This window comes from Lathamus discolor, chromosome 1, assembly GCF_037157495.1.
Source record: "Lathamus discolor isolate bLatDis1 chromosome 1, bLatDis1.hap1, whole genome shotgun sequence".
Taxonomy (NCBI): Eukaryota; Metazoa; Chordata; class Aves; order Psittaciformes; family Psittacidae; genus Lathamus; species Lathamus discolor.
Genome location: NC_088884.1, coordinates 56,061,587 through 56,089,333, shown reverse-complemented (window position 1 = coordinate 56,089,333; position 27,747 = coordinate 56,061,587). Strand labels below are relative to the sequence as shown.

Genomic DNA, 27,747 nt, shown 5'->3' with positions numbered 1-27,747 from the left:
TGAAAACCAAGGACATGTGGTGACACATTCACATCCATGATGTTCATATAAAACCTCCGTTTTGATCAGTCAGTGCCTCACGAGAGCTCAGTGCAGTTTAAGTACTTTTGCATTTAATTTTGTGGTCCTTGATTGTTTTCTGCATGTCTTTGAACACTATGGACTGTTAGACCAGCTCCTTTACATTTATTTCCAAGTGGCACAACTGCTGCCAGCTTGGTGAAGAATGTATGTTAGCTTTTTATGTGGTGTCAGGCTGATATTCAGGGTGATGATAGCTACATATATTTGTAGGTGCCAAATACAGTTAGACTATAATGCATATTTCTGGTCCAGAGGAACAATTGGATCATGATCTGAAGGGCAGTAACTGGCATTCTCCAAATGTTTACAGAACTGCTAAGACATCTAAGTATGGTGTGTATCTGAGCAGTTGGCTTGATTCCTCCTGGCTTACTGAAAACCAACTTCCAGGAAAGCTTGCAACACCAAATGGAAAAAAGTTTGTGGTACGGTGGAAACAGGTTTTTTGCAGAACTTTACATTTACAGATTCAGAACACCTTGCCCATCTTTATTTGGGAGCATTCAGGTTCAGGAGGTGGTTGTTTCAGTCTCCAGTGGTGTGATACACTTGTATGTTTTGTAATCTGATATTGTCCATTTGTGTGGTTTTTGAGGTTTAAATGTCCTTACAAGAAAAGTTCTTTCTGCATATGTAAATGAAGGAAAAAATTCAGTCCTGATACTTCCAGCTATGTTTTATTTCTTTTGTGTAGGGCTTTTGCCCTATGACACTAGAGGTTTTTGCCTGCAGGTGAAAAAGTTTAGGTCACACAGACAAAAATCTATCTTTTAAGTGCAGGGTAAGTGGTAGATTATCTAAAGAATGTTGCAAGGTGACATACTGTATCTTGACAGCCAGTTCATTCTATCTTAACATCCCAGTCATTGTAGTTTAACATGTGATACATTGTAGCTTAGCATCTGACTGTATTTTAACATCTGACTGTATGTTAACATCTGTCATGTTTCACTACTTTGTTACTTTGATATTTATAATCATAAGTATGCATTAGAAATTCAAAGCAGGGGTTATTTTTTCCATTTTGGTTATCTCATATTTCTGAATACTTAAGATGTGGAAATAACCCTTGCTTCTATTATCAAAAATAAATACCTTTAAAATTAAAAGATGGATTTAGCTTTTAAATGAGGCCTATTGCAGCCTTAGTCTTCCTTTATCACTTTGTCTTCTTTAAGCAGTGATACCTGATTTCCAGACCCGAGTCTCCAGAAGTCATGCTATTTTTACAGAAAGGAATAAAGTGATTTGTAATTTTCTTAATGGAGAATAACAGTATCTAGATTTTCTTAACATACAGTTAAGAATTCATATTCTTTCTTTCTGAAAAGTTTGGGATTGACCAATATGGAGGATTCTGGTTTTCTTATATAGCAAGCTTTTTGTCTTTACACTGCTCAGCTGATGGTTTTATTTTTGGAGTGACTGAAATGAATTTTGAGGGTTCTGTTCACTCTTATGATGAAGCCAAGGGGTAGAAATGTAAATTCTATTATAGGGTATGGTTGGTGATGCAGAATTGAATACCCATAAATTTCTTCTTAAGCAATCACAGAGGACTTCTTGAATTAAAAGAAAGTGAATTAAATTATATACTTCACATATTTGTTAAAGTGTTGATGGATATTCCTAAAGAGATTTTTAGGGTATTTTTAGTTACAGAGCTCTTCTGCAGTTTTTCAGCAGCTGCATGTGACATCTGTCTGCCTTTGTTTGCATGCGTGAGGCTAATATTTCGTGTTGATCACGCTGTTACAGATGCTGCCTACTCAAGTTCTTAAGCCTTTGAAACAGAGCTAGGGTAATGGACATAATATTTATAAAGGTGTTTTGGATCCTCGGAAAGAAAAATGTTTTTCATCCCTGTGTAAGAAGACAAACATTTTTGCCATTTGACATTGAAGTGATCACAATTCCATTTTTGTATGTCTTTCAGAGAAGAATCTGGAAATTATGTTCATTTAAGTGCCTCATTTCAGTTGATATAAAATATGTCTTCTGTTATATTTGCACAAAGTTCTAAGTTTCATTTGTAAGAAAATCAGGCATGTTCAAGCTAAGGTGCTAATTTAGCAAAAGAAGATTTAAAATCTTGGGCAATTAATGCAACACTGACTTTAGAAACCTCCACTTACTGAAAACAATACAGTATTAAAATGTGATTTTTAAGGTTCCCACTAGAAAATCTGGTAATAATTTTAGAATGTAAAAGTTTTACCTGTTAATCAATTTTCTCCATCTGAGAACCAAATTTTAATGTTTTAGCTGATTTTTGGAATCTCCTTATCTGATAACTTACGGCATCATAATGCTGCCAATATTAGTTAGGCAGGTTTCCAAGTACAGTGAAGCATGAGTCAGGTCTTATCCGATTCTTCCATGTTTAGACTCCAGGAATATTGCTTCTCTTATATTAGTGCAGTCCTTCTGGAAAAGATGGCAGGTTTTTGTGTTGTAAACTAGTATCAGGTGACTCTGCAACAGTAATTTTTGGGGCATTTTGTTTGTTTGTTTCAGGAAAAAGCAGTCAAAATAATTGCACTGTTAGCAGGGGTGGTTCCAAATTGTGACTCTTGCTTCTATTCATCTTCTCTTCGGATTATAAGTATCAGTAGCAGATACTGCACAAGGCAAAGCAATCTGTACTGGAATGTAGATATTTGCTTCTCCATGGAATACAGTTGGAAACTGGCACGAAAGACTGACAATATTAAAAACTATTTTCTTTGGAAAGAAAGGGTATAGGGTGTGCAAGCACATGTTAAGGTACAAAACATCCAAACCCAGATTCTTCCAATTGGAAAACTACTGATTTTAAGGCTACAGTTACAGTCTCTAACGTCTATTTTTAGAGTACTGGAAATTGCTTGAGGATTGCCCTCTGCCTTCATTGGTTAAAGTATATTCTGAAAGATTATGGCATATAGGTGCTTCCTGCAGATGAAGAATTAGGCTCCTGATTTCTCTGTCTACATATTTACATGAGACATATCTTCTGTAATGCTGAAGAAACTGTAAAGCTTTGAAAATCTCAATGGATAAGTGAGGTTTCTTGTGGTTTTAGGTCAGCATCTAAAGGGAATGGTAACATCAAGGCAACATGATTCTGTGGTATATAGTTATATAAACTGATGCCATTTTGATTCAGACTGTATAGTAAAGCATCACTTTAGGAAATTTATAAAAAATATAAAGGAGGCCAAATGTGTTTAATTTCTTCTTTTTTCTCCCACCTACCCCCCCCCCCCCCCCCCCCCCCAATTCCAAGATGAGTTGGCTTCATTTTAAAAATGGGTTGTGGAGTCCCACAGAGTTGTTAGCTGTTCCTGAAAGTGTGGTGGATTTCAGTTTTCAGTTTATTATTGTAGAATTCATACTTAATGTTACTGTTTCCAGAATGCTTTGCAATGATTTTGTATGTCATTAATGTTACTAGTAATGATTTAATGAAATGTAAAAACAAATTTAAAACATCTTATTAATTTTTATTAAAATGCTTTTTTTTAACTAAATATTAAAAAAAAAAATGTTTTGCCAGTTGTCAATCTAATTTAAATTTACAGGACCACTCACACAGAAAAGCAGAGGATGTGGACTATAATTTGTGTTTAACAGCCTGTAGAGAAAACATTAGGAGGATTATGTCGTCATGTACTCATGCAGATTCTGTTCCTTAAAATAATTAAGGGACTCTGGACTTTCTAAGAGTCTTTCTAAGTGTTTTCTAAGTTGATTTTTTTTTTTTGTATTTCTGATGCTCATTGAGTTTTTAGAATACAGTTGTCAGTATTTAAAACCAGATAAATATTACTGCAGAAACTATAAGTATCTCTCCATCAAATGGAAGTTCTTTTTTATGGAATAGAATAAATAAGTTTATATTGGTAAATATATTTTGTTCATAAGGTGATGATTTCCAGGTTACATTTCCAGGTTGGGTTTTGTCTGCTGTTGAGACAAGTCTTTATCTCCTTGGTAGGTATACTTTTTTGCCTTGTTTGGTACAGCAGCCCTTGTATGGAATTCCGAAAGGCAGTGTTTTAATCTGAGGTCTTTGAAAGTCAGCTTTCGTTCCTTTTCCACGTTATATTTGCTATTACTGTATGAGTACCAGCAAGAAAGTGGAAAGGGTTTGATATGTGATTGCTGTAGGTGCTTGTGGCCAGTAACAGCCCTATTTAAAAAAATTGTCTTCTGTGTCAGAGGGAAAACTTTCTGTACTTCACTATTAGAGGAATTGCAGACTGATTTCAGAGAGAAGTGTTTACTTAGACAGTGATGACTTTAGAAAATATCTTCACTTCTGACAGCTTGTTATTTTTTGTTTTAAAGCAAAATATGTAAGTGATAATGAACATACAGTTCCTTATTTTAAAAAGGCAAAACAGGCAGCATCCATTCTGATCTGGTTTTATTTAGTGTCCTTCTGAAGTTTTCTAGAAGTATGGCAGCTTGTATGTGTTTTCCTAAAACTGTTTATAATGACCTTCTTAAGGGGTGAGGGTACAGCAGATCAGAATGCCTTGGGGACATAGTGATGTGGGTTCAGAATCATCACTTCAGAATCAGTGGTCCAAATTCAGTCCAGCTTCAGCTGAGGAGCTGACCAGGTCATACCTATGATTTCCATTTGTGTTAAGAATGCTGCTTTGTTAGTAGCTGTAAGATAAATTTAAAATTTCAGGACTGTCTGTCAGTATTCTTTATTTTTGGGTGATTTTTCTGGGTTAGCTATTTTTTGGGTTTTTGTTTTTTTTTTTTTGACCATTATTTAGAGTACACACTTCTGTATGGTGGAGATATTAGACTTTGGTACACATTTAGTTGGGTGGAAGTGATTCGAAGAAAACTCCAGGAGCAAACTTGCTAACAAAGTTTTCAAGCTGACAAGCAGGTATTCTTTATTACGGCGCCGGGAGACACGGGGGGTAGCTCCTAATGTGTGTCCCCATATTGCTACACAAGCTGTCCTTATATAGTCCCTGGACATACATACATATTCATGAGGCTGCATATGGATTACATAATTTTCTAGAAAGTTCCGTGCATGCCTACAGAATTGTGGTGGTGGTCTCTGGGGGTTGTTTACTTCTTCCGACAATCTTCATCACTTCTGGCAGCCTTTGAAACACGTGCAGTAGATGCTTATACCAGCTTAATTGGTTCATTAGCACCAGAGACATAATAATTCTCCTGTTCTCCTAGTTATCAAAGAGCAGCTGGGTCAAAGACGTGGTATTTTTAATGTCTTTTTGTGTATATTTTTGGTGAAGAAGTCTAGGCACATCTGATGTAGGACTTTGGATATAAAAGCAACTGACACTGATAACAAAGAAAAGGGAGATGAGTGGGCTGGTTTGAATGATTTTTTTTTTTTTTTTTCAGGAAGGTAAAATCCTGGATCCTCAAAACCTCTTTAAGTTAAGAGTTAAGGAATAAATAAATTGCATAGCCTTCCCTGATCAGGGAAAGCTAGAAGGACAATTGGTGCTCCTTTGAGCAGCGTTTCTGGTTTCTAAGCAGCAGTAGACTTCAGTTTTGGTATTTCAAAGACACTGTTACTCAGTAATATATAAACTTTTTGGGTGATGAGGAGGTGAACAGTTCTGATTGTTTTCTAGAAGACATCCATTGGTATGATGGTGTCCTGGGTTCAGCAGTAGCAGTCGTTTTTTCTCCTTCTTAGTAGCTGGTGCAGTGCTGTGGTTTTGACTTTCGGCTGGGGAACAGCGCTGATAACACCAATGTTTTTAGTTACTGCTCAGATGTTTTAGTCTGACCAAGGACTTTCTGAGTCTCATGCTGTGCCAGGGACGAGGGGAGGCTGGGAGGAAGCAGAGACAGGACACCTGACCCAAACTAGCCAAAGAGGTATTCCATACCACAGCACATCCTGCCCAGGATGTAACTGAGAGTTAGCCCGAAGGGCTGGTTCACTGCTCAGGTTGGGCTGGGTACCGATGGGTGGTACTGCATTCTCTTCCCTTGTTATTTCCCTTATCATTATTATTATTATTGATGGTAGCAGTAGTGGCTTGTGTTATACCTTAGTTACTGGGCTGCTCTTATCTCAACCCGTGGGAGTTACATTCTTTCGATTCTCCTCCCCATTCCTCCAGGATTGGGGGCGGGGGAAGAAATGGGGGAGAGTGAGCCCAAGAGGGCTGCGTGGCTGACTTACGGCCTCGGCTTAAACCACAACAGTTCTTTTTGGTGCCCAATGTGCGGCACGAAGGGTTGAGATAACAACAGATCTGACTGGAGTGTGTCTAGTCATATTTGTGATAAGCATTCATTTTTTTGGATTAATAGTCACTCGTCACAATGCTGATTTATTGGCTCTCAAAGTTGTTGGTCTTGATCTCACAGTTTCAGCATGTCATACCTTACTTACAGCCAGTATTTGCTGTGTTAGTGTTTATCTGGTGAAAGGCTTGAACTAAGGTTCTTGTCTCATTGTACCTTATGGTAATGACTTGTAATACAATAGAATCATTGATCATGAAACTGATCTGGCTTATGTTCCCAGTGTGGACACCACCTTTATACTTTGGGTGGTATCTAATAGGAGTGTGTAGCAATTACACATCTTTTTTTCTCCTTTTCGGGTGGTCAGCCTGTGAAGGAGACATTCTCTTACCCTCCCAGCTCTACCTGCCCCCCCCCCCCCCCCCCCCCGACTGTTTACAGCATCCTTTTAGAGTTTTGAAGATTTTGAATGGCCTTTAAATACCCTTGACACCTGTTTGCTGGTTGTGATGGGGATCACCATGTTGGCACGCATACAGAGTGTGTTTTGCCCACAACCATTTCGTCTGGTCCCGAGAGTTAAGCAGAGTTGGGTTTGGGCCTTGTCTGGGGTTAGACGACGATATAGGAGGACCAAGAGATTTTCCCCAAGGCTGGACAGTCATGAGTGGCAGGGTGTGTGGGATAGTATGGGCAAGTATCTAGGTCAGTGGGCCCCTCCAGTGCTTCGGAATTTCACCACTGAACAAGTGCAAAATCCGGAAGAATTAGTAAAACACTTAAATGAGGTGTGTGGTCAGTCTGGCCATACCAGAGATGGACAAATCATGGCAACGTGCTGGGGCTTGGCCTATGCTTACAGTTCAACACTATCCAGCACCTTCAAAAGGAAAAAAATGTCCCTGCATCTGAGGGCAAAGCAACAGTCAGCGCAGCTACTCCAGCTCCAAGCACAGCAGCTATACCACCCCCAGCGACAAGTACAGTCGCTACTCAAACTTCGGCTGCAACAGACAGCACGGCTACCCCAGCTCCAAGCACATCAGCTACACCACCCACAGTGACAAGTACAGTCACTACTCAAACCACAGTGATAATCACTGCAGCTAAACCAGAGGAACAATTCATACCAATATTGGTTGCCCCTGTACACAAGAACAAAAGCAAAAAAGAGTCAAGAAAGGTGAAGCAAGATGAAGAAACAATGTACTTGCCACCTGGGCCAGCATCTGATCAGGAGTCATCATCACATGACGAAGAAGAGGTGACTTCTCGACCTTGGATCTCAACCGAGCTATGGAATATGCAAAAAGATTTTACCTGTCAACCAGGGGAGCACATCATCACCTGTTTGCTCCGATGCTGGGACAATGGGGCCGATGGTCACGAGCTAGTAGGTAGGGAAGCCAAGCAGCTGGGATCACTTGCTAGAGAAGTGGGAATTGACAAAGCGATTGCAAGAAAGAAAAAGTCCCTCAGTCTTTGGAGGCAGTTCTTGGCAGCTGTGAAGGAAAGGTTTCCATACAAGGACGATGTTACTAGTCGTTCGGCCAAGTGGACTACTTTAGACAAAGGCAGCCAGTCTCTAAGGGAATCGGCCATTCTAGAGATGATCTGTTACATCAAGCTGAATAATGGGGATATACCCATAGACCCAGATGAAGTCGAATGTACCCGACCCATGTGGCGAAAACTTACACAGAATGCACTGTCATCACATGCCCATTCATTGGCAACAGTAACCTGGAATGATGTAGTACCACTAACAGTGGATGAAATGATTCATAAACTCCAAGAGTTCGAAGACAATTTCACACCTTCCATCATCTCAGGTGTGGAGAAACTGTCCCAGGACCTCAAACAATTGCGAGATGATCTATCTGATCTATCCAGCTCCTCACGTGTACCAACACACGTCTTAGCTATTAACAAAAGGCGTGCTATTCTTTGAGAGATGCAGGAGGTATACACCCTGGGCCACCCTATGGTTTTACCAGCGGGATCATGGAGAAGACATGACGAAGTGGGATGGAAAACCTACTTCAGCTCTGGAGGAACGGGTGCATGAATTGAAGAGGAGAATAAAGGTCAAGGCTGATCATCCCATGAAAGCTGTGGCTTCGGTCTCGTGAGCAGGTTCCCAGATGGAGTGGAAGACCTGATTTTACTCCAGCTCCTGTGATAATGAAGAATAATCCCTTTCTACAAGACTTAAGTGTCCAATGTTGTGATGACTATTAGAGGGGCCCTGCCTCCAGCTGGGTGGAGGTAGGGGATAATCGGATTTACTGGACTGTGTGGATCAGATGGCCTGGCACATCAGTCCCATGGAAGTATAAGGCTCTAGCAGATACCGGTGCACAGTGTACCCTGATGCCATCAAGCTGTCAAGGGGTGGAACTGATCTATATTTCTGGAGTGACAGGAGGATCCCAAGAGTTGACTGTACTGGAGGCTGAAATCAGCCTGATGGGGAGGAAACAGCAAAAGCATCCTATTGTAACTGGTCCAGAGGCTCCATGCATCCTCGGCATATACTACTTCAGGAGAGGGTACTTCAAAGACCCAAAAGGGTATTGATGGGCTTTTGGTATTGCTACTTTGGAGACAGGAAATTGAGCAGCTCTCCCCCTTGCCTGGTCTCTCAGAGGACCCCCTTCTGTTGTAGGGTTGCTGAAGGTCAAAGAACAACAAGTGCCAATCATGACCACAACAGTGTGCCGGCGGCAATATCACACCAACCGGGACTCCCTGGTTTCCATTCATAAGCTGATCCGTAGACTGGAGAGTCAGGGAGTGATCAGCAGGACCTGCTCACCCTTTGATAGCCCCATATGGCCAGTGCGAAAGTCTAACGGAGAGCGGAGACTAACAGTAGACTATCGTGGCCTGAAGGAAGTCACACCACCATTGAGTGCTGCTGTACCAGACATGCTGGAACTTCAGTATGAATTAGAGTCAAAGGCAGCCAAGTGGTATGCCACGACTGATATTGCCAATGCATTTTTTTCAATTCCTTTGACAGCAGAGTGCAGGCCATAGTTTGCTTTTACTTGGAGGAGCATGCAGTTCACTTGAAACCGACTACCCCAGAGGTGGAAACACAGCCCTACTATCTGCCATGGACTGATCCAGACTGCACTGGAACAGGGGCAAGCTCCAGAACACCTGCAATACATTGATGACATTATTGCGTGGGGCAATACAGCGGAAGAAGTCTTTGAGAAAGGGAGGAGAATAATGCAAATCCTGCTGAAAGCCGGTTTTGCCATTAAACGGAGTAAGATCGAGGGACCTGCACAGGAGATTCAATTTTGGGGAATAAAATGGCAATGGACATTGCCAGATCCCCACAGATGTGATCAACAAGATAACAGCAATGTCTCCACTAACTAATAAGGAAGAAACACAAGCTTTCTTGGGTGCTGTGGGGTTCTGGAGAATGCACATCCCAAATTATGGTTCGATTGTAAGCCCTCTATATCATGTGACCTGGAAGAAGAATGGTTTTAAATGGGGTCCTGAGCAACAACAAGCCTTTGAGCAGATTAAACGAGAGAGAGTCCATGCAGTAGCCCTCGGACCAGTCCGGACCAGGCCAGATGTGAAAAATGTACTGTACACCGCAGCCGGGGGGGAATGATCCTACCCAGAGCCTCTGGCAGAAAACTCAAGGGGAGACTTGAGGTCGACCCCTTGTCTTTTTCAGTCAGGGATACAAAGGATCTGAGGCCAGCTATACCCCAACTGAGAGATGCTGGCAGCCTATGAAGGGGTTTGAGCTGTTTCGGAAGTGATTGGCACTGAAGCACAGCTCCTCCTGGCACCCCGGCTGCCCATACTGGGCTGGATGTTCAAAGACAGGGTCTCTTCTACACATCATGCAACTGATGCTACATGGAGTAAATGGGCTGCACTAATTACACAACGAGCAGTGAAATTTATATTCAGAAACCATTTAGATCAGAGAAGGAAGTGAATTTGAATGTTAAGTGTTACCTGTGAGAATTAGTGTGTGGGAGAGAGTAGGTAATAACAGATGACACCAACTAATTGTGCTAGGCTGCAGTTAAAATTTGAAGATTCAAAATACAAAAGTTCCAAAGGTTTGGAAATGGTTTTGTGATGTTAGGTTGTTGTAGATAGTTGAGGGACCAAACTAATTTGAACTTCAGATAGGGGACATGAAAATAGCACTTGTTTCATTGCTAGTCATTTCTTTTCCAGGCCAGCAAAAGTAATTTTTTATACAAAGGAAAATAGCACTGGTTGTGCTTTTCCGTTAATATTTCTGGAAAACCTCTGAGATGGTTATCTAGTGGGTGTGACAAATGAGTCCTTAGGTCAGTTTGCAGTGGTAATGTCAAACTTAGTCAAATTGAGCTGCAAAAGTGCTAAACCAAAAGTGAACTGCTTCGAATATCGATTTAGAAGTCCGTACTAAGAATACACTTTTGAAACACTCTTGGTGTCTAAGTAAATATGAATAGATGCCCTTTGCAAGTAAAGACAAGTAGCTAAATTCATTCTTAAGCCACCACTCTTCTGTTTTCTACTACAGGTTCTATGGAATGGTTTATTTTCAAATGTTTCAGAGCCACAGAAATCAGCAGACTGCTTATATGTTCTGCTTGTTATTGATTGCATTTGCTTTAGTTTTAGCTACAGTGTAATTTCTTGCAAGGAATGGATTGGTGAAGAAGGTGGTGTTGAATCATTTTGCCAGTGCAAGAGCCTGTGTTTAATCAGAAGAACGATTTGTTTGTAAACTAGTTTTGAACAAAACAGATTTTAAGGAGAAGAATAAGAAAGACCTGTCTTTTCCTTACTTTAGTAACAGTTGAAGTCTTCATAGAGTGGGAGACACCAAGTACGTATAACAAATAATTAGGAAAATATTGATGATAGTTTAATCTGTTTGAAACTTTTCATCTAGTACCATGAAAACATTTTTTTTTTTGCTTATAGTTCTTTCTGTACATGCTCTAGAATCTGAAGTTCTGTTAGCTTGTAAATAAGTATACTAAATAACTGCTAAATATACTAAGTAATGTACTACATAATGTTAAGTTCCTTCTGTGTCTCCTTAAGGCTTTTGAATAAACTGAATGTAGGTAAAAGCTATCTGGTATTCTGTGTACTGTTGCCAATACTCGGTCTTGTAGTTCTTTACAGTTTAATTTTTCTTCATTAAATACTTTGTCAGAACACACTGCTAGAATTCATTTTACTTGAGTTGGGTTTGAGAGAAAGGTTGGAATTGCTTTGCATTGAATTTGTTTTAGTACCCTTTTATATTAAATATCTGTGTTTTCATTTAAATATCTTGTCTTTCTGATAGAGCACAGGACAGTAATTTTTTTTTTTTTTAAGAGAAAATTCTGAGGAAAAAAGACCTACAGTCAACTTCTTTGCACTAGGCTTTTTCTTTTTTCAAAACTTTAACAACACTTTCCTCTGTTACAGTTCTTGAGTTTAGTATGTGTGTATAAAGAGAAATAAACTGGAAATCCTGTCTCTGAGGATTGGAATTTAGTGTAGTTTTGGATGGAAAATAAAATATTTCAGCATGGACTTGCCAGTTAAGCTTTTAAAAGGACTTTCCATGGGGTGCAACTTATGACATAAGGCAGAGCTTCTAAAGAGGTTTCCATGTGATATACATGCCACAGTCATCATGCTTTTAGTTTCTAAGCTGCCGGACTGGAAATCAGAATCTTGGCCTGATCAACTGTAGATTAAAGAAAAGTTGTAATTAGTTTGAAATGCTGGTTTCCAGAGAAGTCTTGTGGCCTGTGATATGTTCTGCTGGTGGGTTCTCAGGGTTTTCTCATGTTTCTATCTGTTACGTGGGAAGCTGAATGGTTTGGTTTGCTTCTCTTTTTCTGGACAAATTCTTGCACAGTTGATTAGCAGTAATGTATAGTACTATGGTAACATAAAGTGACTGTGGAAAGGTTCTCAGAAACTGAATTTAAAAGTTACAGTCCACTTAAAAATTATTCATACAGAAATTGAATATTACAGCATGATGAATGATAAAATGAGATATTGATACGCCAGGATCAGATTCATTTTAATATGAGAAGATGAAAAATAAATTCTAAGATTTCTGCTAATATATTTTTCCTAGTTTTCCCTAGTGTTTAAAAAGTGTGTGATACAGATATCTATTAATATTGAAGGTACCTGAGATTTGGTGGAGTTATCCTTATAAAAACATGCATGAATTGCCTTCAGCTTTTATAAAGGGGCCTGACTTGCCTTTTGTTAGGGTTGAGAGAGTAATAGTGGTTTAGAAACATATTTTCTTTAAAAGGATAAGAGACAGGAATTAATGTGCCGGAAAATTTCAAAAATAGAGGCAAATTATTTTTTGGAAACTTTTATTTAAATTGACTGTGGGCTCTGAAGACTTTGGCATACATAGATAGTTTCTGTTTTGATATCTAAAAGCAAGTGCATGTGCTCTCTTCTGTCTCGTGGTATAAATATATATATATATATATATATATATATATATACACACAGGTATGTTGCCGCAGTGATACACTCATGGTTAAGCAAAGGTATGAGTTGGGTTTTTTCTTTGTTGCTTTGTTGTTTGGGTTTTTTTTAATTATAGCAAATTGAAAATATGTAACATAAATTCTTCATACTTTCAGTGCACACTTTTAGAAGTAAACCATCTTTGTTATGCTTTTGAAAGGGGCCAACATAATACTGTCTAGAAAATGAATTTATCAGTAAAAGGTTGCAAAACTTTTTCACACTGATAACAATACTGCCCTCCTGATTGCCTTAATATATTCCAGAGTGTGTTTAAGGATTTAGGAAGTTAATAATTTCTTGTGAACTATATTAAAGACATGTTTTAGTAAAATGGATGCATATCGAAGTTGCATAAAGGCTACTGAGTAGCAGGAGTGCTCAAAAATAGTTAAAACAAATCTAGGTTACTTTAGTACAATTGATTTATATGATATGCGTAAAATATACTCGGAAATGATTATGTTTATAACGTACCTGAATAATTTTTCTTAAAAAAAAAAAGTAGTTAACGAAGTTGTAAAAACTAACACATTTGTATTTTAAATGATTGTCTTCCTGTAGCAGGTATGGTTAAATTGTCCAGATTTCATCAAAGCATAAAATACAGTGGGATCTGATTACAGTATCTAATTTAGAAGTCTAGGTAATAAATAATAGTCTTTTATTTTTAAAAAAAATAAATGTATTTATTTGTATGCCACCACTGGATCCCATGGGAAAATGTACATATCTGTATTTAACCTGCTTAAACTATAAATGACTACGGAACATCTGAAATTGGAAGAACGAAGTATAGAACACTGGAAGTGTCTTAGTTACGGTAGTGGCTACTATATAGTTTTTGTTTATTAATCCAATCCTGGTTTCTGCATTTGGTTTGAATTATAGAACCACAAGCTAAATACAAAAGTGAGGGAAGGGTGAAAGGAGACCAACAGTTCGCAGAGTCAAATTTAGTTGTTTTCTGGCAGACTGCACCTCCCATTCAGCATTCTGGTGACAGACATCCAGGCTGGGTTTGAGCTTCTCTCATTAAATGCTCTAGGCTTGAATTTCTTAAAATTATTTTGGCATTTTGGATTAAAAGAAAGGATTTTCTTTGTTCTTATTTAGTGAAATGTTTTATGATAATAACTTTCCATATAAGTTGTGCACTTAGCAGTATTTGTCCTGGGAAGACAGTGGTTTGATTATAAAAGTAGCCTAATGTACTACTCATCATGAGTGAAGAAAAATAGCCATGATTTTTCTGTTAATATTTTCTTTAACACCCTCATATTTTAAAAAATTACTGGATTAGCTGAAGTTGTTCACTGGCATAATTTTTTTCTTGAAGTCTCTGCAAAAACTTATAGTAATTACCTGAAACTTTAAACTGTTAAATGCATTGGGTTTTTTAGTGTTATTGTTGAGTGTAGGTAGAGAGTACTAATGGTTATTATTCAGATGTGCAAGCTTTTTCTTGCTGACTTTAGTCGAGCAAGCTTGTCTTCATTGAGAATTTTGCTGACTAAAGAATATGTAATTGCCCAGTAATTAACGTAGTTAAAAGCTGTCTTACTTTTACGCGTAGTTTACTCTTTAGGACCTGAATGTTCTGCCTGTTTTGTCAGTGTTGCCAGAAGGGATTGCTTCTGCGTAGTAATTTTTGGATAAATTTCAGTAGTTCTCTTTAAACAGTGCTGGATTCAAAAGCTATTAAGCTCTGTGACTACATAAGGTCCTTGCTAACTTAAATAATTCCATGAAATCTCAAGTATATTATATAGAAGCTCCCTACTTACATGTATAAATAAATAAATGGCCACTACAGTTTGTTATAAGGAAGACCGTATAACACTCTTCCAATACCTAAAGGGGGCCTACAAGAAATGTGGAGAGTGACTTTTTACAAAGGCATGTAGTGACAGGACAAGGGGGAATGACTTTAATCTGAAAGAGGGGAGATTTAGATTAGATATTGGGAAGAAATTCTTACTGTGAGAGTGGTGAGGCACTGCAACAGGTCTGCCCAGAGAAGGCTGGGTTGGATGGGCTTTTGGGCAGCCTAGTCTAATGGAAGGTGTCCCTGCCCATGGCAGGGGGTTGGAACTAGATGAGCTTTAAGTTCCCTTCCAGCCCAAACTGTTCTATGCTTCTTTGGTTTGATGATTAGTTTGTTCTGGTATATGTATTCTACATGCATGGTCATTTTATCCTTCAAAAGAAATACCCATTTGGCATGCATGTATTTCCAGTTCACAAAGGTCATTGAGGATAGACAAAACTGTGATTTAAAATAAATTACATGGAAGAAAGAGCAATTAGCTTCTGTTAGACTGGGAAGATGTGGAGCATTTTGGATTAGGTACAAGTTGTGATGAATGGAGGTTTGGCAGCATATATTACCTATACTTCATAAACTTTGTTCATGCAATTTATTCTGCATTTTAGCTGTGAGGCAGTGTATGTTTTATGAATTATCTGGGGCTTGTGTGTGTGCATGCTAGTGTAATTTGGATATTCTTACCCCTCTAATACCGCACTGCCATCAATGCCATCATTGCTTCAGAGAGAAGTACTGCAGAAGGCAGAGACATTTTGAAGGTGATTAATGTTGTCTTAGTGGCACAGCAAAATATGTGTTGGCTTTTTGGTTGTTGTTTTTTTTTTTTTCTTTTATTTCTGCTTGCTTGGCCTTGTTATATGATGTTGTTTAACTGCTAAGGAGAAGTGCAGATCTCGGGAAATAAAATCGTTGGGTTTGTGCTTCTAAGGCATGCTTCACGTGCTTCCTGCCTAGCTTTGTAGGTTAGCTAGGGAAGGAGACAAAACTGAATGGATTATAGGATGGGTGGAGAATCTGGTTGGTATGTTGTCTGTTTGTTTGGGTGTAGAGGGAGTTTAACTCCTCTTGAATGAGAAACAGTTGTTGTTTAATCGTTAAGTGATTTGTAATGTTCTTGATATCAATGCCCTCATCATGTACTTGATACTTAAATTACTTAAATTTCCTGGTAACTTGCTGAATATGGGACCTCTTGGAAAATACCTTCCTCTTTATGAAATGGGCCCTTGGTCAAAAGCTTTGGTACTGGAGGAGTATTCTAGAAATTCGTAGTAAGTATAAAGAATCAACTTTGTGAAATTGTTTTAAAGCACTGTGTTCTGATTGAAAAGGACTTAGGTGTTGAGCCCTACTCCCATTTTCATTCTAGCCTGATCTATTATTTCTGTTCCCAACTTCCTCATCATATTACAAAGGCATCAGTGGCAATCAACCTCTTCCATGAGGAGTAAATATGTTTTTCTTGATTGCAACAGATAACATATAATTATGTTATTATAATTAACATATAATTATTATAATATCCACTTGGTCATGTGATAAAAGTCTTGTGTTACCTGCTTAGGAGTAGACCAAAAAGGAAGAAGAAAAAAGTAAAAATGCACAGATGTTCTGGCAGGAATGTTTTCTGTTGGAAAGCAAATTAGCATTTTCATTTTACTTGTTTAAGGGTTGGAGGTTGGACAATGTGAAGCCTTTGCAATTTGCTTTGTAAGAGTCATAAGAAAATTAATTTAAAATCACATCTTGAGTTGCTTCTCCATGAATTGAGCCATCTCTTTAGGAAAGCATGAAAAATCAACTTCATCTGCTTGATTTCTGGAAAAAAAAAAAAGTCATCAAGTCTTCAAGTGTTAGCAAAGGAAGAAAACAGTGATGAGGCATTATTTTTTTGTGTGAGGGAGCAGTGCCTGGTCTTTTCTGCCTCTAATAGTATATCCAGAGCTTGCAAAACAAGGGACTTGTCTTGTGTCAGAGAAATAGACTGTTATCTTTTTTTTGCCTCAAATTAGTACCCTTTCCCTATGAGAAATATTGCACTTACAGGGTTTGGAGGAAGCTGAGGGGAAGGAGTTCTGTTAATTGGAAAAGTGAGTTTTCCTATGTATTAGGAGGAATACAGCAATAATTAAGAAATGATATATATTTTTACTTAGTACAGTTGGTATCACATCCTATTTTCCATAATTGAGTTACCATGTGTATGTATCCATGGTCACCTGTCAGCTTTTCTAACATAAAGGTAGAATAATTTTATCTGAATTCTGACATTTACATTTTTTTGCAAACTGTCAATACACAAGTTAAAGGAAAGCAATATCCCCGTCATAATATTTACCTAGGAGGTTTACTGAGCATCCTTTATATTTGGACCTTTACAATTTTATTTTTTATAAAGGGAAAAAGCCTCATTTTAACTATGTATCAAGTGATGTACTGAATTTTAAGATTTTTTTTTTTGTTTATTTGTCTGTTTGTTTTTACATGAAAGATTCTTTCTCGAGTAGAAGTAGTGCTGCTTCTTAGAATTGGTGATTCATGCGGCACTTCACTTTCTGAGACAGAGCAGCATGCCAAAAATCTAGTATTATCCTGGTGGTTGTTTTTTTTTTTAAAAAAAACAAACCTTTTTTCTTTAAAGGATATGTTGCTGCTTAATACGTAGGGACTTGAGTGTTCTTTTATTAATGGCATTTATTTGTACAGGTTTCCACACATCCATATGAGCACATACTCAAAAATTTATGTTTATGCTTTCATATTGTGTTGCTATGATGCTCCAACTGTTACTAAGATTGTGCCAAACCTATTTTCAGGTACCCGATTCTATTATAAAGTTCCCTTGAGAGAGAACTTGGTGGGTTTTACTTTTTGAAAGCTTCTCCATACATACTGACACCTCCTTCTAAATTCTAGCAGAACACACTAGTTTGATTTGCAAGTAAAAAGAACAGATTGCATTTACAAACTGTGGATATTAACAGAAAAGAATAGAGAAGCAGAGTATTTCAACTGTTAGTCTATTGAAGCTTAATAATATTTTAAGTGGAAATGCATTTGAAATAACTATGACCCTTCTATTTTACTTTTAAACCCCTTGTTTCTTAAGCTATCAAACATGGACCATAGAAGAAAGACCGTTGTTTGTCCTAGCATTCCCAAGCCCTTAACAATAGATGTTTCTGTACCATTCATTTCTTCTAAGTAAACAGATTGTGTTACATGAATAAGCACTATGTAAAAATCAAGCATATAAAAGATTAAGCAGTTCAGTTGTATGAACTGTATGGAATGGATATCGAATGCTTCTCTTGAGAGGGAAGTACTAAATAGCAGATCAAGGCCAAGAGATACTGGCTGAGATTAGTAAAACTGGTTCAAGAAGCTATGAAACGTCAGACTTTTCTGTCTTGCCATATTCACAGTCAAATCATGAAATGTAATGGTTTTTAGGAAGGGTTTTGAACAAATTAATGAATTAGCAATTTTCTACTACTTCTAGGAAAGTATCCCAGTGCAATCTTTTCTGTCAAGATTTTTTTTTTTTTTTTTAATGCTGGAAGTGCACCATAGCCTTGTTCAAGAAACATCTTCAAGAAACAGAGGTTTATGTAAGTCATGTTTTCTTTGAACTCATGATGGAAATATTTCATTGGGTTTTTGCTGATTTTGTCCTTCCTGCAACAGTGAAGATTTCTTGAGGTACTTTTCATGCTTCTCTCTTGAAGTTGATTCGTCATTAGCAAGCCTAAAATGATCCTGGACAGATGTTGGTGATTATTAGTACAGTTCAACTGAAGAACAATCTCAAAGGTGGATTCACTTTTTGCAGCCTCTACTACTAAGATTCCAGAGTTTGTGGTTCATTTGGTTTAGGGTTTTTTGTTCTTTTGGTTTTGGTTTGTTTGGGGTTTTTATTATTCTGGATAAAACTGAAATAATTGAATCATAGACCATGCATGGAAGGGACAGCTGGAGGTTTTCTAATCCAAACCTCTGCGTGAAGCAGGTCTGACTAGAGCAGGTGGCTCGGAGCCCTTTCTAGTTGAGTTCTGAATATCTTCAGGGATGAGAGGTCTGCAGTGTCTGTAGTGTTCCAGTATTTGGTCAGAATTTTCACTATTCCAGCTTCTGTTCAATGGATCTTGCCCTAATCCCTATGCAACTCTGAGGCCTGTCAAGAGTTGTGGCTCTGTCTTTTAGAAAACAGCATCCAGTTTTATGGTCTCTAGTTCAATTAATAAGTTAAGAATGAGAGTTTCTAGCCTTACATTTGTGACCTAGTTAATGGATGAGAAATCCTGCTTTTCTAAACTTTTTTTTGTCGAATACACACTGATGATGAGCAGAACCCTGGAAATGAGTCTGAATCAGAGTTGCAGAGATTTTTGGTCTGGATTTGATGCTGATAATTAAAGGGGGTAAATAGGGAAGGGAGAAGTCTTGGTGAAGGGAATTTTTTTTCTCCAGAAAGCATGTTTGAATTCTATCAGATTTGTCAGACTTCTCACAGCAGTTTATGTATGTTTTGTAAAAGTGTGTGGCTTTTGAAGTAGAAAGGTATCTGTGATAGAGACATTACAGAAACTTAAAAATTAACTGTGATTCTTTATTTTTATAATGGGACAAAAGCTAATCTGTCCATGTTGTGATCATGAGAAACCAGTCATGGTGAAGACTAAAGACTTTGGGAGGACTTTCTGTAAAATCTTGAGTTATGGAAGTTGTTAGAATTAAGTCTATAGACACTGGTGACAGAGAAAGAAGTTGAATAATATTGTAATAGCATAATTGTGCTGGGGTTGGTAAGGTTTTATTTTAGTTCATCTTTGAAGATCTAGAATGAAAAAAAATTGTATTTTTTAATTAAATTTAATTCTTTAATTCTTAAATTTTTAAACTTGGGAGTCACTGACAAAGAATCATGGGCAAAAATGTAGAAAAGATCCTCAGTCAAGAAGTGTGTGTGTTAATATAATTCTAGAAGTTTACCAGTTGAGATGAGTAATTGAATCCATGTTTGTCTTGTTAGAGATTTATTTTATTTTTCATGGCCATAGATAGATCTTGGTGACCAAGACATTTGGAAGCCAAAGTATACAAACCTTTTAATTAAAAATATGTGCTAAAAGTACCACTGTGATACTTGCAAAGTCTTTCCTTCTGAATTATGCTATACTCTAAGTACTTATGGTTACACATGGAATCCTCATGTGGTCCATGGGTTGTGGTCTGGTATAGGGAGAAAAAAGGTTCATGCATGTGGTCGATTTCTACCTCAGGAAATACTTGGAAGTCAACCTCTGCAATTATTTTTGAATCACAAGCAGAGTAGTATTTTAGATATTGGCCTAAGGGTCACACCTTTTTATTGATCTAGGAGAAAGCATGTCTCTCCCAATTTATATTCATTCTTTCTTATACATAAATGCATACTATGTGTTTGGTTTTCTTACATGTGTGTAGAATTTAGTAACAATCAGTGAAAGGTAGTTTCTGCTTTTTCCCACTGTAAACACTGTCTAGGAAAGCTAAAAGTGTATGCTGAAAGGGAGGGCCCATGAGTGCTAAACCACAAATTTTTGTGGAATTGATTTTACAGATTATTTCAATACTTTAGTGGAATTTTGGAGATTTTTGCTGATATTGGTTCAATACTGTTCAGATGAGGATATGATTTGTAAAGAATATTTTTATTATTTCTTTTAAATAAAGACTATATGCAGCTGAAGGTCTGTTTTGTGATTTTTATGCAGTTGCTGAAAATTTTGCCAGCTTTATGATGCTTAGAAAAGGTATGTTAGTGTCTAATCATATGCTATAATTGTTCTTCTAAAAATGCTTTTTAAAATCAAAGTGGGAAAATACTGTATCATGGGGTATAGAATCTTACATCCTTGTTAAAGGACCTGGATCCTACATGTCTTTTAGATACCTCTAGGGATGGTGACTTAGCCACTTCACTGGGCAGCCTGTTCCAATACTTGGCAAGTTTTTTGGTGAAGAAATGTTCTCTAATGTCCAGTCTAAGCCTCCCTGGTGCAACTTGAAGCTGTTTCTTCTTGCCCTAGCACTTGCTACTTGGGAGAAGAGACCCACACCTAGCTTCCTACAACTTCTTTTGAGATAGTTGTAGAGAGCAGTAAGGTCTCACCCGAGCCTCTGTTTCTCCAAACTAAACAAGCCAGCCTCACTTTCCAGGACAAAATTACTATGATGTGCTCTGTGTTCTTTTTCCCTATAACCTTGAAGTCTCTTCTTTAATGTGTGATTGGGCTTGCTGTTGGGTGTTCAAATACAGGTGCTAACTAACTGCCATATTATTGTGCCTTTCATTATGTGAGCTGAAAGGCGTACTGCTTCATGGTGGTAGGGATTTCCACATGTCCAAGTATATGACTGAATACACACTGTAATGTGATGGAGAACATGGGCATTTTGGTGATGCCTCATGATAGAAGTAGGTCTTGTAGCCCTTGAATGATTGGGGTGGTTTTGTCTTCTGCAAGGTCTTAGATGGTCTTCTTCAAGGAAAAAAAATAAAAGTAGGTTTCTTTTTTTCTGATGTAGCATAAAATCAAAGTTTGCATCTCCTAATATGGAGAGATGTGGGTGCTATATACATTTGGCAACACTTCATTGGTTCAAATAATATTAAATAGAACAGTGTTTCCCAAAGGAGTTAATTTTCTCCTTTTTCTTAGAATTTTGAAGCTCTGTTTGCCTAGCTCTGTGGTTAAAAATTACTTTAACCCCACTCACCCCAACACAACTGAAACCAAAAACTAAGAATCATAATGCACCCCTCTTACCTTCTGATAATGGAAAACTTAATTCAATTTCCAAGTTTTATTTGAGCACTTCATTTTCTGAAATAATAAAAAGTTTGTATTTCTATTCTTAAAAGGTCTGCCTATTGTTTACCTTTGGTTCCTGCCAGAAGTCTTATAGATAGCTTATCAAAAAAATATAGCTTATCCAATGTTCATTAATGAACACTCCACGTCGAGTAGTGTATTTGTTAATATTTGAGGTATCTCTGAGGAAAAAATTAGCCTTATTTCTTCTTATGTAACTAATTTATTATGGCTTTGGCAGAAACTGTTTCTTATGGAAGTCTTATGTTAATTTTGTTACTTCAAAGATATATTTTTAAGATCATGTTTATTGTAATTACTAGTGCAGTCTAATTTTCCAAACTGAGAGAGAGTCCTAAATTTCCTTCTGGTTCATGTCTTCATGGTCTTGTGATGTTAGCCCTTACTCAATTACATACGTTCCTTGTTAGATCCAGATGATAAATGCTGTAAATTTGATGCAGAATTTAGGAGCTGTTAGGAGATTTCATGTTAAAAACTAATACAGAATATTTTTTCTGTTACAAGTGTAGAGACTCCTCGTTAAATAACAAACCACTAAATGAATGTGAACCACATGGGTCATGCTATCTGTGTAGGAAAATTCTGCATTCAATTTTAATGAATAGTCAGCTTCTTTAATAATAATAATGAAAAATAAGTCCGTAGAAGATTTTCATTGCGAACAAGACACTGCCATGAAGGAAACTGCAGAATTGGAAGTTAACAATAATAAAACACTAAAAGGATTGAACTCTCCATTGGTTTGAAGGATTGAGAATTACTACATCATATTTTTTTTCATAGTTTTGGAGGGGGGAAAAAAAAAGGCACCTACATTTCAGTACTTCATTATAGCTACCATTTTTTAAGTTAATACCTGACAGATACAGTAGACGAATTGAAATTTACTGCTGGGAAGGGAAGTTAGAATTCCTCAATCTCAAAAAACAAAACAAACAAGCAAAACCCAAACCAAAATGTGCCTGTAGCTATTGTTTACTTTTGTTTTGACAGTGATCTTCAGTAATGTTTATGTAGTTTGTCATGCCACTGAATTCTTGGCCATAATGCTGGAAAGTATTCCTCTGTCGTCTACATGTTATTAAACAGGATACTTGTAGTGCTCTGATCTCAACAAGAGGTGAAGTGAGAAATGTAAGTTGTTTGTTTGTGTTGTTGGGTTTTTTTGGTTTTAGTTTTGTTGTTTGTTTGTTTGCTTTTTTAATCTTACAGATGCTCTAAATTTATTTTAGTTTCCATTATGCTGTACATTCATATTCTTGTCTTTGGGTTATGCATCTTATAAGATTTGTATATTCTGTAATCAGCAATTTTTAATGAATGACTTAGCTGATTAGAACTTTGTGATAAAGAAATCTATCATCAGTTCTGCTCTTTTTCACAGAGATGTTCCCAGTATATATGCTTCTTAAATGGTGACTTTTATGTTATTGTTGTGTTTTATTTTTAAAACTGATAGTTATCTTGGCTTTTTGGAGCCTACAGTTTTGACAAAAGATCTTGGTATGTCTGTTAGGTAGGTGCATTTCACAAAAGCTCTTGTGGGCTGTGTTAAGCTGATGGTCAGGGTTTGGTGACTGAGTTTTCTGTAGGAAAGCTTGCAGGCATCTTAGATATGCACAACTGTCTGTGTTTGAATGCATTCATCATGCATTATTACCAGTTATAGAGAAGAAAGGCCTGAGCAACCTGATCTGAATGCAGCGCTGAACCTGCTTTGAGCTTGTATTGGATGACCTGCTGCCCTGAATTCTGGTCTAAATTAGTCTGTGATCTGATGAATACAAACTTCTTGATAAGATCTACTGAAAATGCAGTGGCTTACATATTCGTAACCCATGAGAAGTTTCCTTCTTTTCACAAGAATGTGACTGGAGAGCTTCTCCAGCATTTTAGGACATGGATGTCTTGAGAACTATAGTGTTTTGGAAATGGGCTGGGCTTGGTGACCTACTGTGTCTTTTCCAACCATAACTTTGTAATTTTGAGGTTGACTTCTTGTTGCCCAATTTTACAGTTACTTAATTCTAGTATCAGGCATATTTTAGGAGACCACATTTAGTCATAGTAAGACTGTGTGGGTTGTTTTGTCTTTTTGTGTTATTTCTTAAATCTTTCTGAAGATTGTCAGCACTTAATGTATTCTTTCCTATTCTGATACTACAAACAATGTTCCTAGTCTGTGAGGAAGAAAGTCTGATTACCTGTTTTGGAATAGATGAGTGATTAAAAATGCTGCTTCCAAAATTGTTGCAGTGCTGTCTGAGGTGTTAAGCTAGTGCTGCTGTTTGCTAATACCAGAACTGCATCCATCACCAGAACAAGGGGTAGAATTCAGCATTGTTACCAATTAAGTTTATAACAAATTATTCAAACTTTTTTTAGAGGTGAATGCACATGTACTTCTGAGGGCTGTGAAAGACTCCTAACTAAGAATAAACTTGGTGAATTTCTTTCTAAATAGTTCTTAAAACATTGGTGTGGCCCTGTTCCCTTAACCCTGCAAGAAGCTCCCTTTTTATCCAAGAAGAAATATCTTTTGGGAAAGACATCTTGTAAGAGCTCTTGCATTAACAGTCTTTGAAGAGAACACCGCAGCCTTTGAGTTTTTGAGTGCATCCTTCAGGACTTAAACATGCTTTCTATCCTACTTTGCTGCCTGCTTACTTGTGATACATACGTTTGCCAGTTTACAGCAAACAAAGCATGCAAACCAGTCAGGATTTCTTTTTGATGGAATAGAAACTTAGCTTTGTCTTTGAAAACAGAGGTATGTGTGCATGTATGAACTATATTATACATACACAAATAGCAAATAGTTCTTCCTAGCTGGTTGACAATCACTTAGCCGAAGAACTGAAAATTAAAGTATTAGCAGTTAGACAAGAAAACATTGATACTACTGAGTCTTAACTTGGAGTCTCTTTCTCTTGTTCTGTTTAAATGATGTATGAAATAATTCATAGATTAATCATGTTATTACAGCCATGAAATGTATTAAAATTTGTGGAGTAAAGTAACCTTAGGTCAAAATACTTTAGTGGTCATTATAGAAAACATGTATATACAATGTAAGAACAAAGATGATGGAATCAGTAACAGGTTCTTCTCCATTTTCTTATTCTGCCCTACGTGCTTTTTCTCTATTAAAAGTTACTTCTATTCCATGTATACATGGGTTCTTATAAATTTTCTTGCAGGATTTCCTGGAAATCCTCACTAGTATTTAACATATGTTTGACAACAGAAACTCCTGTCTTTTACTGCCTTCTGTCAGTGCTTCATTTGATGATAAATGAAAGTAGTTAATCACTGCTTAGAATATTATTTTTCATATTTCATCAATGCTCTTATTAAAAAGTCTCTCCATTTAAAGGTATTTTCCAACCTAGCTGATTCATAGAATCATAGAAGAGTTAGGGTTGGAAAGGAGCTTAAGATCATGTAGTTCCAACCCCCCTGCCATGGGCAGGTGCATGTCACACTAAACCATGTCAACCAAGGCTCTGAAAAACCCACCAGGGATGGAGCATTCACAACTTCCTTGGGAAACCTATTCCAGTGCCTCACCACCCTCATAGTGAAGAACTTCTTCCTTATATCCAATCTAAACTTCCACTGTTTAAGTTTTAACCAGTTACTCCTTGTCCTATCACTACAGTCCCTAACGAAGTGTCCATCACCAGCATCCTTATAGGCCCACTTCAGATGCTGGAAGGCTGTTATGAGGTCTCCACAGAGCCTTCTCTTCTCCAGGCTAAACAGCCCCAACTTTCTCAGCCTGTCTTCATATAGGAAGTGCTCCAGTCCCCTTATCCTCGTGGCCCTCGCTGTGTTCTTGTTCCAGCAGTTCCATGTCCTTTTGATGTTGAGGACACCAGAACTGCACACAATACTCCAGGTGAGGTCTCACGAGAGCAGAGTAGAGGGGCAGGATCACCTCCTTTGACCTGCTGGTCACACTCCTCTTGATGCAGCCCAGGATACGGTTGCCTTTCAGGGCTGTGAGCGCACACTGAAGGTGGCTCATGTTCATTTTCTAATCAACCAACACCCCCATGTCCCTCTCTGCAGGGCTGCTCTGAATCTTTTCCCAAGCTGTAGCTGTGCCTGGGATTGCTCCGACCCAGGTGTAGGACCTTGCACTTGGCATGGTTAAACTTCATAAGGTTGCCATCAGCCCACCTCATAAGTGTGTCAAGGTCCCTCTGGATGGCATTCCTTCCCTCCAGTGTATCAGCCAAACCACACAGCTTGGTGTCATCGGCAAACTTGCTGAGGGCATACTCAATCCCACTGTCCATGTCGCTGACAAAGATGATGAACAAGGCTGGTCTGGTCCCACCACCGATCCCTGAGGGACACCACTTGTTACTGGTCTCCAGCCGGACATTGAGCCATTGACCACAACTCTTTGCGTGCGGCCATCCAGCCACTTCTTTATCCACGAAGTGGTCCATCCATCAAATTGATGTCTCTTCAATTTAGAGACAAGGATGTCGTGTGGGACAGTGTTGAGCGCTTTGCACAAGTCCAGATAGATGATGTCAACTGTCACCAGCCACCTTGTTGTTTATCTTGTATTTTAGCATGCTTTCCAGGAGAATCTGCTCCAGGATTTTGCCAGGCACAGAGGTGAGAGTGACTGGTCTGTAGTTCCCTGGGTCATCCATTTTCCCCTTCTTGAAAATGGGGGTTTTATTTCCCTTTTTCCAATTGTTGGGAACTTCACCTGACTGCCATGATTTTTCAAATATGTCATAGTTGATTTTTCAAATATGTCATACTTGATTCTATGTTTCTATTAGTTTTAGCATGCCTTTCCAAAATTGCTTTAAGTCTTGTTGCACGCCAATGAACTTGTTGCAGTTTGTTTTTTAAAACACAGTGCTGAATATGGAATATACTTTCTCTGGCTGAGACATAATCAGTTCTGAGGTGATGGGAATAATGTCTTGCTTGATGGGAATAATGTCTTGCTTTTTGGGAAGAAAATCTGCTGCGGTCCTTTGAAGTAACTTTTGGTAAACTCAGTAGGAGCTGTTGATGTGATATATAGTGTATAGCTTAAATATCTTTTTGCCTTTAGAAAGCCTGCCTTTCTCCAACTGACTGCTTTGATCAGTATTTAAATGCTGCGATTTTCAGTAGCTGTATAAATCACCTGTCTGTTATGAATGGCATTTAATAGTAGGGAGCATGAATATGTTGAGTTCTTGTTTGCACACTGTTGTCTGCAGTGTTCTATCTATACAAATTCCATTGCTATTGGCTGTGTTCACATGTGTTATTTTTTTTTTGAGTTGTATATTAAAGTGCTGAATGTTGATGGAATGCATGAATGTTTGACTGGTTAAGGTTGACATTGATACTATTAGTACAAAAGATACCCAACTATGTTATTTCGTTCTTAAGAAATAAAATAGCACAAAACCACTTGCAGGAAAAATATATTTAGTTCTTTTACCACATACGAATATTGGACAATAATTTATCCAGTTCTGTGTGCTTACATTGTGATAGCGGCAATTTAAACTCAAGTCATCAATAAGAACTTGGAAATTAATTTAGTAAACTTTGGAAGATGTGATTGAAGTGAAATATTTCTTGGGGGTGACTTTCAGCAGTGGATATCAGCTGAAGTGTCTCCTTCTGACATTCTAATACTTGAATTTGGAGATTTTCTCCAAACCCTTTGAATTCTTTTTCTGAGTATGTGCTTTCACAGTAATAAAAGTTTCTGTAGCCTAAAGTCTGTTTTAGCTGAAGTCAATTAACTTTATGAACATTTTCACATTGTATAAAACTTAAAAGTTTCTTTTGGATCATCCTTCACTCGTATATCAGAAAGATATTTTTCTTTTTAAATACAATGTAATACCTTTGCTTAAACAGCCGTGTATATCTTGAATTACTTTCATTAGCTGAGTAACTTCTCCTGCATTTTTGTAAAAGGAACTGCAGTTTAACTATAAATATATGAAAATGCCACAGAATTCAGGGCTACAACTCAAAAATGCTGATCATTTTGTAAAATCTAAATCAGTCCCTCCATGAAACCTAGGGAAGGACCTCTGTGGTAGTAGAAAAATTTCCAGAAATTCACCACAGTCTTTTACTAAGTTGCAGTTTGTGCTGATGTTGCCAGACAGC

The 27,747-nt window shown here is 37.7% G+C and overlaps 1 protein-coding gene across 8 annotated transcripts in view; it reads left to right on the top strand.

The window, feature by feature from the left end:
- The window catches only part of CCDC91 (coiled-coil domain containing 91), a 562,122-nt gene that overhangs the window by 446,689 nt on the left and 87,686 nt on the right, over window positions 1–27,747 (top strand). The window contains exon 1 of one of the 8 annotated variants that reach the window (XM_065672367.1): window positions 22,632–22,728. The exons of the other annotated variants lie outside the window; for them this stretch is intronic. The gene's annotated coding sequence lies outside the window, so the exon portion shown is untranslated. Of the gene's footprint in view, window positions 1–22,631; window positions 22,729–27,747 lie in introns of those variants that run through there. 8 annotated transcript variants of the gene reach the window in all.